Source organism: Macrotis lagotis, chromosome X (genome assembly GCF_037893015.1).
Source record: "Macrotis lagotis isolate mMagLag1 chromosome X, bilby.v1.9.chrom.fasta, whole genome shotgun sequence".
Classification (NCBI taxonomy): Eukaryota; Metazoa; Chordata; class Mammalia; order Peramelemorphia; family Peramelidae; genus Macrotis; species Macrotis lagotis.
In genome coordinates this window covers 316627019-316641540 of record NC_133666.1, presented here as the reverse complement: position 1 = coordinate 316641540, position 14522 = coordinate 316627019, and the positions used below count along the sequence as shown (strand labels likewise).

The 14522-nt window shown below is 34.7% G+C and overlaps 1 protein-coding gene across 2 annotated transcripts in view; it reads right to left on the bottom strand.

The window, feature by feature from the left end:
- RIT2 (Ras like without CAAX 2) overlaps positions 1–14522 on the bottom strand; it is a 548346-nt gene that overhangs the window by 327578 nt on the left and 206246 nt on the right. The window contains exon 1 of one of the 2 annotated variants that reach the window (XM_074204069.1): positions 11773–11842. The exons of the other annotated variant lie outside the window; for it this stretch is intronic. The gene's annotated coding sequence lies outside the window, so the exon portion shown is untranslated. Of the gene's footprint in view, positions 1–11772; positions 11843–14522 lie in introns of those variants that run through there. 2 annotated transcript variants of the gene reach the window in all.

Here is a 14522-nt window from a genome sequence, read left to right as displayed (position 1 = left end):
GTTAAAAAAGGGGAAATATAATCACTTTGGCAGTGACAGGTTTACTTTTGCCAAGTTTCAACGAAAAATATGAATGATACTTATTTAATGTATATTTTACCTTAAGACAAATGAAATTTAAAAGCAAATATTGGGGCAGCTAGGTGGCGTAGTGGATAAACTACAGGCCATGGAGTCAGGAGTACCTGGGTTCAAATCTGGTCTCAGACACTTAATAATTACCTAGCTGTGAGGCCTTGGGCAAGTCACTTAACCCCATTTGCAAATATTGATATTGAAAACTTGGCATGTTGTGAGAGAATAGTAAAGGGATAGGAATACAATGAGAAAGCCAAAAGATGTTGAACCCAAAGAGCAATACAGAGACAAAGCTATGAATTTGGGGGATTATATCTTACTACCAATGACTATGTGGGAATACCTCCTCAAAACACATAACCCCGAGTGTCCAGAGAACAAGGTTTTTATAGTATTTGGGGGGGGGTATTGTGAGCAAGCAGGATACAGAAGCAGAGATAGCAGTTAGATATATTTCCTTATCAGACAGATAATTACTAACATAGAAAGAATCCCGTAATCCTAGTCCTCTTACAGGCTTAGGATATGTGGAATATGATGTTCTATAGGTCCAGCTACATCTGGGGAAAGGGGAGACAGTCTTGGGAGGTGTCAGGAATTTTCAGGCACAGCAAAATGATGTAAACAAGAACATTTCTTTAGGCCAAGATAGGTTCTGTGACCCCCCCCCACACACACACACATAGACCTGTGCCTTATCAGTATGTTTCCAAACCTAAAGGTGCCTAGTCAAATTCATATTTCTAAGGAGAATCCAGAAAAATGTCAAAGTCCCTTTTTACATGAATATTAATGTTGTATTCGATTCCCCACATTTTTTCAAAATAAATAAAACCCTTGAGTTATCATCTTCATATCCTGGATAAGCATGAACTACAAGCATCTTTACAAAGGATCCAGGTATCTTTATTGCAACTCACACAAGTCTCTCAAGACCACCTATATCTTCAAATTGTACAGTCCAGCTAAATCAGAGGTAATACTCTTCTTAGATAGGATATACAGACTCATGCCACCCAATAATCTCCCTCCTTTTCTATGGAGAATATCTCCACCCTGCCTTTCCTCTTTAAAAGGGCATAAATAAGGGTGTTACACTTACAGAATCAAGGGGAGGCTACAAAAACAGATCCCCTGACAACACAATGTATATACATAGGAGAGAAATGGCAGAGATGAACTGGTCCAGTGTCTCTCCTTTCTTCTCTTCTCTCCTGAAGACATCGGATGTCTATCTGCATTTTCTGAATTTGTTCTAAAAAGTCCTCTCCAGCTCAGGTGAAGAGTTGAGACTTTGTCTTCTGTTAGAGAAACTGCTTAATATTTTACTCAGTTCAAAACACATGTTTTCATCACAAGACAATGAGATTCTGAAGCTTATTGCAATTTATATTTTGCCTTATTGCCACACTGATGAACTTTATTTTAACACAATAAACCTTCATCAGTATTTTACTATATGAGCAAACTCCCAATGAAAATTATCATACTGACTTAAGCTTGTAACATACATTCAACAATCATCTTAATTCAAAGTGTACCCAGGATAAGGTTTAAAGATAAAAGTCTTAGCCTTTACTCTTACTACAATAATGGCTCATACATCCTTAACCAAAATAAAAGTTTTTTTTCCAAAATATTACCAAATATACCATAGATTTTCCTATTCATGATATACTTACCTGACTCATATTCCTTTCCTTAAACTAGGCCTTAAAACTGTAATTATATTAAGAATTCCCCCTTCTTCTTACCTAAATATCCCTTCCAAATAAAATTAAAGAAACTAAATTCCTATCTTAACATGGAGCTGTTAGTAGGTGTCAGAGCCACACTCCAGATCCAGTTCACCTAAATCTATGTTTTCTGGTTTGCTTAGGAGTCATAAAGATCCAGGACATCAAGGGAAAATTCTCTTACAGATGTAAGTATTGAATATCAATGTCCAGGCAAAGGTCATGTGGGTAGTCAAATGTCTTAGGCCAGATTTATTTTTCCAGGAGAGACATTATTCAAATGTCATTTTTGGAAAAATCAAGTCAAAAAGGTCCAACCTCAGGCTATACTGAGAAGTTGTCCGTTTGGCTGCACATCCCTTTCACCTGACATCATGCCTTCCTTGGCTACAAGAGCATGACATTTATCTAGTAGCATTTCCTTTTGCTGAGCATCTGGTATCTGATATAAAAACAAAATTGTTTAAAAGTCCTGTTAACTAAAATAGTTGTTTTACCTATTAAGATCTCCAAGTGAATCCACTTCACAATCTAGATTTGGGGGTTGCCATCAATTAGCTCCCATCCTTACACATATAACACATATATCTACTCTGAGCGTCCCTGTGATCAGAATATATTAAATAAGGTTACTTTCCAAACATTCAAAAACAGTGAAGTTCTCCCAGTATCTGGAGTATTACTTGAGAGATTTTAGTTGTAAAGGCAGGGCCATTGCCTGACCTGACTCTTAACAGGAGGCCAAATTGGGGAAGGGCTCATTCAGAATTTTTTAAACTACTTCCAAGGCTGTTTCGTTTGCATCTACCCATCCCCAAAAATGTGTCAACAAAAAACAAGAGATACTCAAAACCTGCTGCTCGTGGTTTTGTGCAAGCATTTTTACTGTGTCTCTGTTGTTTTTGGGATAAGAATTTTTCTGCCAATTCTCCACCATCTTCCTGCGGCCTTCTTCTCCCCTTTTTATTGAGGGAAGGAATCTTCCAAGAGAGCAGTAGGTTAGATCAGAGGAAAGGGGAGACAGAACAGGATTTTTCCATCTAGGAATGTTCTTTACCTTCCCTGCTTTTTGTAATCCCCACCTCCCCCCACCTTTTGATCTAGCAAAGGAATCTTCTGAGTGGGGACAGAAGACAGGACCTGGTGACATGGGTGAGGGAATGGGGTTTGGGAATTCAGCAGCTGAGATCTTTAAATTTAACAAGACAGTAATAAGTGTAACACATGAAGAGTTAGATTTCACCAAAGTAATCTTTCCATTATTACATTTATACCTGGACCTAAAGGTCTAGAGCAAGGCCAAACATATCATTTAAAATTTCAGGGAACCCTGAGTGTCATGACCTTTGATAATTTCCCTCATTAAAGCAATCAATTATTAATTCCAGTTTTGATATCATTACAATGAAATAGTTTATATTTCCAAAAGTAGATCACATTTGATAACACCCTTCAACATCTTACCTATTGATAAGTCATCTAATTAGGGTTACGTAATATTAATTTTCCAATCATTTTCCAAAGCCCCTCATATTTGTTCAACATTATTGGAATGGGTATCTTGCAGTGAAGATATACTGTAAACATTAAATTCTTAACCTATATGAAATATAAGCTTTTCACGCTGACATCTCATTCTCTTAAAGCAACATAAAACAACAGGTTCTCTTAATGTTAACCTTATAATTATCTTTTACACACAAACCTCTTCTGTATTTTTGCTTTATAAGTTTATTTTATCTCTTCTTCCAAAAACACTTCTATTTTCTTTTTTTTTTCTTATTTTTGCAAGGCAAATGGGGTTAAGTGGCTTGCCCAAGGCCACACAGCTAGGTGATTTATATTAAGTGTCTGAGACCGGATTTGAAACCAGGTACTCCTGATTCCAGGGCCAGTGCTTTATCCACTACACCACCTAACACTTCTATTTTCAAAGAAAATAAGATCCTCTATCAATGTAAGTTTTACACAATAATTCCAAAAGCCCAATGTACACTTTTTATCCATGACAGTGTTAGTTATATGTATAATTTCCTCTTTTTAAATAACAGCCAATAAATAAGCTACACTGATCTCACATATCAGTATTCCCTTTCATAAACATGAGGTGAAAAATAAAGCCCTTCACAAATTCTCTGGGCCAAAAAGACCTTGAGAGATATAACACATTTGCAAGGTTTTGTCTAGTTGTTGTTGTTATTGTTGTTATTGTTTTTATGTTTTTGCAAGGCAAATGGAGTTAAGTGGCTTACCCAGGGCCACACAGCTAGGTAGTTATTAATAGTCTGAGGCAAGATTTTAACTCAAGTACTCCTGACTCCACTGTGTCACCTAGCTGCCCTAGTTTGTTTTTGTTTTTTTCATACCAAATCTTTACAAATGTGATAGAGGAAACTTCAATTCATTCCAGTTTGTTATTACAAAACAATTCTAAAATCTCAAAAAGTATAGCTTAAATTGTTCTTATACAAAGTTTATTAATTGTACACAGCATATTTCAATTATATTTTTGTTTTCTTTACTTCCTAAAACTTTACAATACAAAGAATTCTTAAGACCAGCTGTTGCTAAAAAATGCCTTCCTATAACTATAAGATTTTCTTTATACTTCTCTTAAATTCCCAAAGTCATATTCAAATTAGCTTTAAATCATTTTCTTTTCAAAGCCTAAAAAGTTTATAAAGTCTTCTTATCTTTATCAGTGCAATTCAAACTTCTCAATGCTCTAAGTTATAAGAGCTTTCTATCCTCACTGACGAACATTTCTTTATATTAAATCATTCTATGTTCTGGGAATCAGAGATTCCCCACAATTTGAGATTTCCAAGTAATATATACTAATTCTTTACCTTAACTGTTTATTATTACTGATTCATTCCAGATTCTTCCCAAGTACATGAAATAGTACCTTCCCTTTGTTTAGTTATTCTAAAACTTCAGTAAGATCCCATAATTCACAAGTCTGTTCAGACTCCCATGAGTCTGGTAGGGCCATAAAACATCAGAATCAAAACTCAGACATATTTTTCTTTATAAAGGCCTCATTTTAATTTACATGTATATTTAGAATAGCACATTATAGAATCGATAATAACATAATAATAAAATTAACACTTACCAAGCAATTGATTTCATATCAAACATTTTACTTTATGGGGTTTATTATTTCTCCAATCAAGTAACTACCAAACATGGCAAAAAGCAGTAGTTTAATGCAATTTTTAACTCACTGTGATCTTATATGAACACATATCTCCCTATAGACTTATATTTCTATATTTTTTCTTTTCTTACAATGATTTATAAATCATTTTCCAAAATTCCAAAAATCCATCTTTTGTATAGAAAGTCAGACCTTTTGTTTACATGTTTTAACCAATTTCCATACTTAACAAATGGTTCAAAAAGCCCCCAATTGTCTCTATGTCTGGATTTTCTTTCCAGTTCTTTCCAAACCTCTGACTCAAACTATACAGCTTAGTTTCCCTCAATATAGTGTTTCACCATTCTTTTTCATTAGCTCTTCCTGAATTTACTTCATTCTATTCTGAACTAGGATCACATAGCTTATACAGCTATATAAACCACAGATAAGATTCCATTTTTCACAATACATTTTCCATTCCAAGATGTGAGTATTTAGAACTTCTTGATTATAGCTGCTAAAACCCTAGAGCAGGCAAACAGTCATTCAAAAATCTCTTAGCTTATTTAGAATATTCCCTGCCCCCCCTTCTTCAAATAGAGTAAGCTGAAAAACTTTTACAGAGGGACAGTCCTTTCTGGGAGGGAGTTGATCTTCTATTCTTAAATCCTTACATGTCTCAGAATTTTCTATAATACCTAACATTATCAGAATCTATACTGATAAACTCCTGAAACTCTAATGTTTAGAGTTTTAGTTTAGTTTAGTTTTTTAGTTTTTTTTAGTTTCCTATTTCCTATTTTCCTATATAGTTTCCTCTTATACTGGCATATCTTGGTAACAACATATATATTTTAGGATTTATCCGATTTGCTTGTCTTTCTGAAATTTATTTTCCCACAACTTTTTAAAAATTAAAATAGCTTTTCATTCTATGATTTTTTTGTTTAATGTATCTGGTAATATTCACTGTTTCATGTTTCTTTAACTTCAAAATAAGGTCCCTTTTAACACTTCCTTTACTAATTCTTCCTGAAGTAACTCTCTCTCTCTCTCTCTCTCTCTCTCTCTCTCTCTCTCTCTCTCTCTCTCTCTCTTAGTCCTTTTCTTAAGAGGGGGAGGGAGGGAGAAACCTTCTGGCAGCAAAGAATCATGGAGAACAGGGAAGAGAAGGGAACATAAACAAGGAAGGGGGGACCCTTCTCATAATAGTCAAATAACTGGGTGATTAGTTTAGCCTCAGTCAATTTAACACCAAAATCCATTCCTTTGTAAATAAAAATAAAAAATCCCTCTTGGAAGTGTTCAACAGAAAAGGCAGGAATAAGGAGGGAGGGATCATAATACCCATTGTAACACAGGCAGAAAGAAGGCTCAAGGGTAGAGCCAGTGAGAGCTAGATGCATACTGCCTAAAATATCCAAGTGATCAAAATAACAAAGAGCAGCAATTTAAATGAGGCTAACCAAGGAAATTTTTAGGGGAACATTACTCCCCATTTGACAAATCAATAGAGAAACCCAAGCACACAAGTAAATAGACAACCTAAATCTATAAAGACAGATGAGGCACAAGCACAAGTTTACACAAATTCTTTTTTCTTTTTTCTTTTTTAGGTTTTTGCAAGGCAAATGGGGTTGAGTGGCTTGCCCAAGGCCACTCAGCTAGGTAATTATTATTATTAAGTGTCTAAGACCGGATTTGAACCCAGGTACTCCTGACTCCAAGGCTTTATCCACTACGCCAACTAGCCACCCTGAAGTTTACACAAATTCAACAGAATTTTACAAACTGACAATTTTAACACATATCAACAAACACAGGGTAATGGCAAATTCCTGCAGTCTTAGGAATGCCATGAAGGGAAATTTCAATGTCACTTCCGACCATCTCTCCCTCCCTAAGACCAACCAAATGTGTTCCTTGCTATCACAAGAGGCACCCAAAAGAGGGGACTCAGACATCATATCTGATACTGAATTCCCCTTAAATCAAATATCTAGACCCAGAACCAGAACAGGTTTACCTCCAGAGGTGTAACCAGATCTCCACTGAAGCCAAATGGGGGATTACAGTCGAAGAGATGCTCATACTAAGAATATGTCTACCAAGTCCTGGGGCCCTGGAACATCTTGAGGGGCCAACTCCCCTAGGAAAGGGAGAGACAGTCAGTTCAAACCTAAACTCAAGGCTCCCATGGATTCCTGTGGTGACACAAAACACCACGATCTCGCTGGGGCCCCCAAGTGTTGAACACAAAGAGTGAGACAGAGAAAAAGTTAAGAATTTTGGGAAGTACATTTTATTACCAATGACTATTTGGGGGTACCTTCTCAAAACCCATAGTCCCAAGTGTCCAGAGAACAAGGTTTTTATAGTATTGGGGGGGGGGGTTTATTGTGAGCAAGCAGGATACAGAAGCAGAGATAGCAGTTAGATATATTTCCTTATCAGACAGATAATTACCAACACAGAAAGATTCCCATATTCCTAGGCCTCTTACAGGCTTAGGACATGTGGAATGTGATGTTCTATAGGTCCAGCTACATCTGGGGAAAGGGGAGATAGTCTTGGGAGGAGTCAGGAATCTTCAGGCACAGCAAAAGGATCAGGTAAAAAAGAACATTTCTTAAGTCCAAGATAGGTTTTGTGATCCCCCCACACACAACTGTGCCTCATCAGTATGTTTCCAGACCTAAAGGTGCCTAGTCAAATTCATATTTCTAAGGAGAATCCAAATAAATATCAAAGACCCCTTTTACATTAATATTACAGTTTCTGCACCCAATGAAATGTGGATTTATACTTTATATGTGTTCTTAAATGTGCATATTGCCTTCCACGAAGTTACTTCTCTTGTCCTTAATTTTATTTTATTTGTAATGAAAAAGTTAGATTAAATAATTCTGATCATGGATCCAGGTAATATTTAATATCCATGCATTTATATGTGCAAATTGATATTAACTATTTTTACTTTTTATATATTCACATTTTGCACACAATATAAGTTTTTACATTTTGTTTGCTATATAAGTAAGTTTTCTACTTTCAGGGATTGTTAGAAATTTTTCTTTGTTCTGTTTTGTTTTTGTTTTGATGGGGTGAACCTGTGATGATCTTACTTCTTCAATCAATTTAAATAAACAGTTTCCCTGAAATTTATTGTATTTGAAGGTTACCTGCTCCACTGAGAGCTTGAGTGACTTGCTGAGGTAAAATATCCAGCTAGGATATGTCAGAGATGAAACCTGAATCAGCTCCTTTTGATTCTTTGATTCTATTACTACCTCTCTCTCTCCCTCTCTCTCTCCCTCTCTCTCTCTCTCTCTCTCTCTCTCTCTCTCTCTCTTTCTCTCTCTCCTCTCTCTCTCTCTCTCTCTCTCTCTCTCTTTCTCTCTCTCCTCTCTCTCTCTCTCTCTCTCTCTCTCTCTCTCTCAGCTGCAAGGCCATGTATTTTGATCTAATGTTCAGTACTTTTGTAATGAAAATGCACTCAGATTAGAGCCCATTTGTTCAAGTTAGTATAGGGAATATTCACAGAAACAAAATAAAGGATCATAATATAGGACTTGCATCTATTTCTTCCCAATTATCTTTCTTCTCTTCCCCCATAACACACTATTTAAAGAAAATCAAGTTAGTAAACTGAATTTCCTCATTTATTAGACTTGAAGTTTCACAACAAAAAACAATTCGAAGTGCAGGACAAAAGACTTTTTTTGTGGGGTGGAGGGTACCTGGGGAAAAAGTAGTTCATAGTAACAGAAGAAAATCAGCTCAGCTAGCTACTTTCTAACAGCATTGTTACCAATGTACCATTTCCAATAAGAGCCTAGGTCAATGAATTTCAGAAACTTGGGTACCTTCCCAAGATTACAAGCTAATAAGATGATAAAGATGCAGCATCTCCAGATATAAGCTACCCTAGGTATGAGTTCTATTTTATAGTATCATAACTAAGTATATATTGAATAACCACTTTCTTCTTAAGATTTCATTTTCCATTTTAACTTTGTTGTCAATTTGCATTTTTCTAGAGTGTGTTTGTGTTTTTGTATCTTGGAGGAGGGGCTCAGATATTTGGGTATTTAGATGTTCTAAAAAACCTTCTTTCAGGCACCAAATATTCAGTAATGTTTGTTTCAATGTTGAATTGAAGAATAAATAAAATAAATTCTTTGTTCTTTGGGAGTCACAAGTTAGGTGTGATAGGACAGATAAAAATGATGGTTAATAATATCTGCCATTAATATAATTAGTATGTGACAAGCAATGTGTTAAGAACTTTACACATCTTTCTTATTTTTTCTTCATAGCAAGTTTGAAAGGAAGGTACTATTATCTGTATTTTAATAAACATAAAACTGAGTTTAAGTGACTTGCTCATGGTCAAATAGCTATTAAGTGTCTGAGGTGAGATTTGAACTCAGGTCTTCCCTGCTCAGCACCCTATCTGCTGTGTCACTTAGCATACCAGCTAAAAGATGAATGAGATTAGATAAAGTCAAAGTACTTTGGGTATTCTGATGGGAAAATTGATTTCTGTGAGATGGGAATCATATGTCTCCCCAATAATAGTACCCTATTTTCTTAGACATTCATAGGATTCTATATGGCTATTTCTCTGAATCAGAAGAAAAGATAAATGATATGGAATGATTTGAGACACCAAATATATCCACTATCTTTACCTCTACAACATCCTATCAACTATTTTTTACTTTTATTTTTCTTTTCAGTTAATAAGATTATTCTTCTAGAATGATAAATGTTAGAGTGGATTTTGGAAAATTGAGGCACTAGTGCACTTTTGATAGATTTCTGGGCTAATTCAACCATTATGCAGAGCAATTTTGAATATTGCCCAAATATATATAGCTTTTTTTGTTTGGAAAATAATTGGAAATTGAGAGTATGTCCATCAATTGGGGAATGGCTGAAAAATTTGTGGTATAACATTGTAATGGAATACTATTGTGATATAAGAAATTACAAGCTAGGTGCTCACAGAAAAAAATCTGGAAAGACTTTCATGCCCTGATGCAAAGTTAAATGAGTAGAATCAGGAAATTTTGTAAACTGAGATAGGAATAGGTGATCAACTGTGAATGACTTAGTTATTGTCAGAAATAAAATGATGTAAGACAAAAATGATAAAAATCCTGCCCATTTCCAAAGAAAGAACTAATAAAGTCTGAAGAGAGATCAATGCATATCTGTAGGATTTATTTGGTTCTGTTTTATATTTCAGCATGAATACTAGGGAGATATTGTGCATGATTATATAGATGATTATATCAAATTATCTACCTTTTTAATGAGGAAGGTGGGGGAGGGGAAAATGTGGAAGTCAATTTAAAAACAAGTGTTGAAAACTATTTTTGCACGTAATTGCTGAAAATAAATACTAAATTGAAAAAAACAGATTATTCTACTAAAATACATACATCAAGCATAACTGTTGTCAGTGGGTAGTGTCATTATGGTTGAGTGGTACTCTACATCTTTAAACAAACCTGGAAAATGCACCAGAACTCATACTGATGGTAAAAGGAAAAGAAAAATCAAAGTCCCTCTGCCCCATCTCAAATCTAGATAAAGACTGATGGAGAGGACTTTGAACACTGGAGATAGGGTCTTTCCAAGAATGGCTATTAAGGAGAGTTAAGGTCAGGGTTAGAATTAGGATTAGTCCAGGATTAGATTGAGATCCAGGGTAAAGAATGAAGAACTGAATCTAGAGATAGAGATCGAAGGTGATGATTGTTTAGCTTCTATACCAAGGATGGAACAAGTTCAGAAATATTCATCAATCATGGGTTTCAGATTCCAGGAGTAGAGCAAGTTCTCTGTTCTAGCCTCCAGGATTAACCTGAGTCCTGCTAAATCTCCAAGTTGAAATAAAATCATGAAAGCAGCAATCTCTCATCAAAGGGAAGCCTGATATTCTCATACTCTACACTAACAGAGCTTTCTAGATGGTTGAGAAGGGCTAGTGCCAGCAGTTATTTACAGCTGGTCAGCAGGAATGTTGCTCAGACCTAAAACCAAGTCAGAAATTTATGTTAAAAAATGGAAGAAAATGAGAGCTATGAAAGTTAGCATTAGAAAGGAAAACAATATATTGTATAATGTATAATATATGCAAAGCCATATAAAGCAACAGATTTCCTGAAAATTAAAGTGGACCAAATAGATAAAACAAGAAGAAATATTAGTCACAATATGTAAAAATGTGAGTAAATGCCAGGTGTTACAGAGAAAAAAATTAATTCTACTGGGAAATTGATTGAAAAGAATTATTTAAGTATATTCAGATCAAAAAACAATGATGAGAAATGAAAATATAGGCATCTCATTACTAGAATATTTAAAAAAAACCTATACATAAGGGGGTGGCTAGGTGGCATAGTGGATAAAGCACCAGCCTTGGAGTCAGGAGTACCTGGGTTCAAATCCAGCCTCAGACATTTAATAATTAGCTAGCTGTGAGGGCTTGGGCAAGCCACTTAATCCCATTTGCCTTGCAAAAACCTAAAAAAAATACCTATACATATCTTTTCACATCACATAACAAAGTAAAATGTATAGAATATTAAAATCATTGAAAGAAAAACCCAAATAAAATCTTGGAATATTATAACCCAATCCATAACTTATAGGTTAAAAAATACTGCAATAAATCAGAAAGAATCTAATAACTCTATTTATGATAAATTAAGCTCATTTCTTCCCCTAAAAATTGAGTAGTTGAAGTTTAAATTTGTCTATATAGTTCGGGAAAAAACATAGCCTGGGTATATCATTTACCTGTCCAGCTGTATCCAAAATATCCAGGTATGCAGGTTCATCATCAATCCGAACTTGGGTCTTATAAGCATCTTCTGAAAGACACAAAATGACATAAATATGTAAAAATAATCAGGCAAAAGATATACTTTTCAGACATTTTCAGAGTCTTATTATTTTATGTTGAAGTTCAAAAGAAAGGAAGTTTTGTCCACATAATCTGGTGTTGATAATACTCCTGCTCTAAAATGCCAAATGATCTAATATAATAAATCATTGTGATATCTACAACTGAACAGATGGTCACTAGGGCAAACCTATTCATTCATGATTTGTCAAAATGCAAATAGGAAATGGACAATTAATATTCGGCAGTCTTTTCTCTCCTGTTTATATTTCATAATCACTTCATTTATTTTACTCATTTGACTCAAATGAGGCATGAGAAAAGGATAATATTTAGACTGGACATAGAATTAAAGGTGAATTGTTTGATTTTAATTAAACAACAACACAGGGAAGACATTGTACTCTGGTTAACTAATGCAACCTGGCTTGTGAAGTGAGGCATGAGTTGAAGTCAAGTGCTTCCAGATTCAGAGAGAACAAGGCCCTTAATCAGCACAATCACAGAGTCCCTCTATGTTGGATTAGGTATAGAAACAAGCACAGGGATTAGTACTAAAAATAATTCCTATGCTCATTATTTGTGAAAGGAGGAATGATCTTGTTTTTACTTGAACTGTTTTCTCTTCTGAAGGAATGCCTGAGTAGCTTGGGGGTGTGCAATAGAAACAGTGTTGAGGAGAGAATTAAAGCAGTTAGAGATAGCAAATTTCCAGTATCTATTCTCCTGAGATGGTTCAAGTTAGTCAATTTTTAATACAAAACAGGTCTAAAATGCTCTTAAAAGATAGAAATCCTCTGCAATTCCTTTAAATTGAATTTCTAATGTACAAATATTAAATGAGACATAATAACACAAAAAACACAAAAGCCTCTAAAGCTACTTATTCTAAAAAAATTCTAGTCACTCAAGTAATTTATTACTATTGCTCTTATTTTCATGTGGAATTTTGAAAATTCATCATAATTAAATTTTGGAGTATTAACAACTAATGCCTACTTCCTCAAATATATGCTGAGTCTAATTACAGTGATCATATTGATGAATGACTACACATTCTGCTCAAAAATGTTCTCCATTGTCAACAGAATAAATTTTGAGCTACTTAGCTTGAGAATTAAGGTCTCCATAATCTGATTTCAATTTGCCTTATCTCACATAATCCTTTTGCACAATGCTTTAATTTAGTCTGTTTGACTAGTTCCATTTCCAGAATCCATATGATGTTTTTACTTCCAAGTCCATGTTCAGACCCTTCTTTTCACCAATAATAAATCTTCTTAATCTGGGAACCATGGCAGACATGGAAAAATTTTCAAAGAAAATGTAAAATTGCATGGAAAAAAAAGCTTTATTTCACTAACTTCTAACTGATACATAGTATTTTAATTATTTGTTAGTTTTAGAATATTTTTAAACTTTCAAAAGTATTGAAGACACATAAAAGCTTATAGGACCAACGTTAAATGATGAGTTACAGTAACAGAAATATAAAATTAGCTAAAAGTCTATTATATACTTATCCAGATACATTTCATTTTTACAAAAACACTGTGTGGTAAGGAATATGTTAGGTGTCTAAATATTAGAAAATTACAACTCAGAGACCTAAGAGATCTGCTTATGATTATACAACTACAATTTTCATTGGTAGGATTCAGACCCAGGCCTTTAATGTTCTCTCATTAAACTTAATCTTTCCCATATCTTAAGACCCAATACTATCCAAAATACTTCCCCTAGACAAATCTCCTGGCTACTTTGTTTGAATGCCAAGCATACACTGGCCAAAATGGCTATTTATAAGGAAAAATTCACATAAGGCAAATGTTCACATGCAGTCAGAAGGAAGAACATCTCAAGATCTTGTTGAAGAACTTTGGAAACGTTTTCATGACATGAAAGATACTGGCACAGGATGATCTAGTTTGATGTGCCCTAAATTGAAGAAGGCGTTATACTTTATGATCAAAGCAGAATTGAAATAGCTCAAAAGAAATGCAAGATGCACAAATTCAGAGAATCCATCCCAATCTTCATGTAAGCTATTTGTGCGCAGTCTGTGGTAGAGCATTCTAAAGTTGCATTGATCTGGTAAGTCACAGTCAGACATACTGCAACTTTCTCAGACATATTGCAGCAGGGGTAGGTTACAGAATGAGAGAGAGATGGGGCAGAGATAGAAATAGAGAGACAGAGATAAGTTCATCTCTACAATCCCATGGTAATAGACAAAAGCAAAAAATATTGATGCCCTCTAGCCTTTAAAAGAATCAAAGCATTCTTTTCTCTGTAATAAATTACTTAACTGTTTTAACATAAGTTCTTACGTTTATTTTTATAATTTTCTTCTGTACCATATATGGTCATGCTATCACCTGTCAGATTTTTCTCCTATCAATTAGAAGAATAGGCTTTCATTTTGTTCTTGAAGTTTTTAGTTTGTTTCTCCTAATTTTAATATAAATAAACCAGGTAACTGATCTTCTTAAAATTGTTTGAAGAGTAAAGAAATCTGGATTGAGGTCCTAATAATCTCTCAATCTCTCTCTCTCTCTCTCTCTCTCTCTCTCTCTCTCTCTCTCTCTCTTTCATTCTCCTCTCTCTCTGTCTCTCTCTCTCTCCCTTGCACAGCAATTGGGTT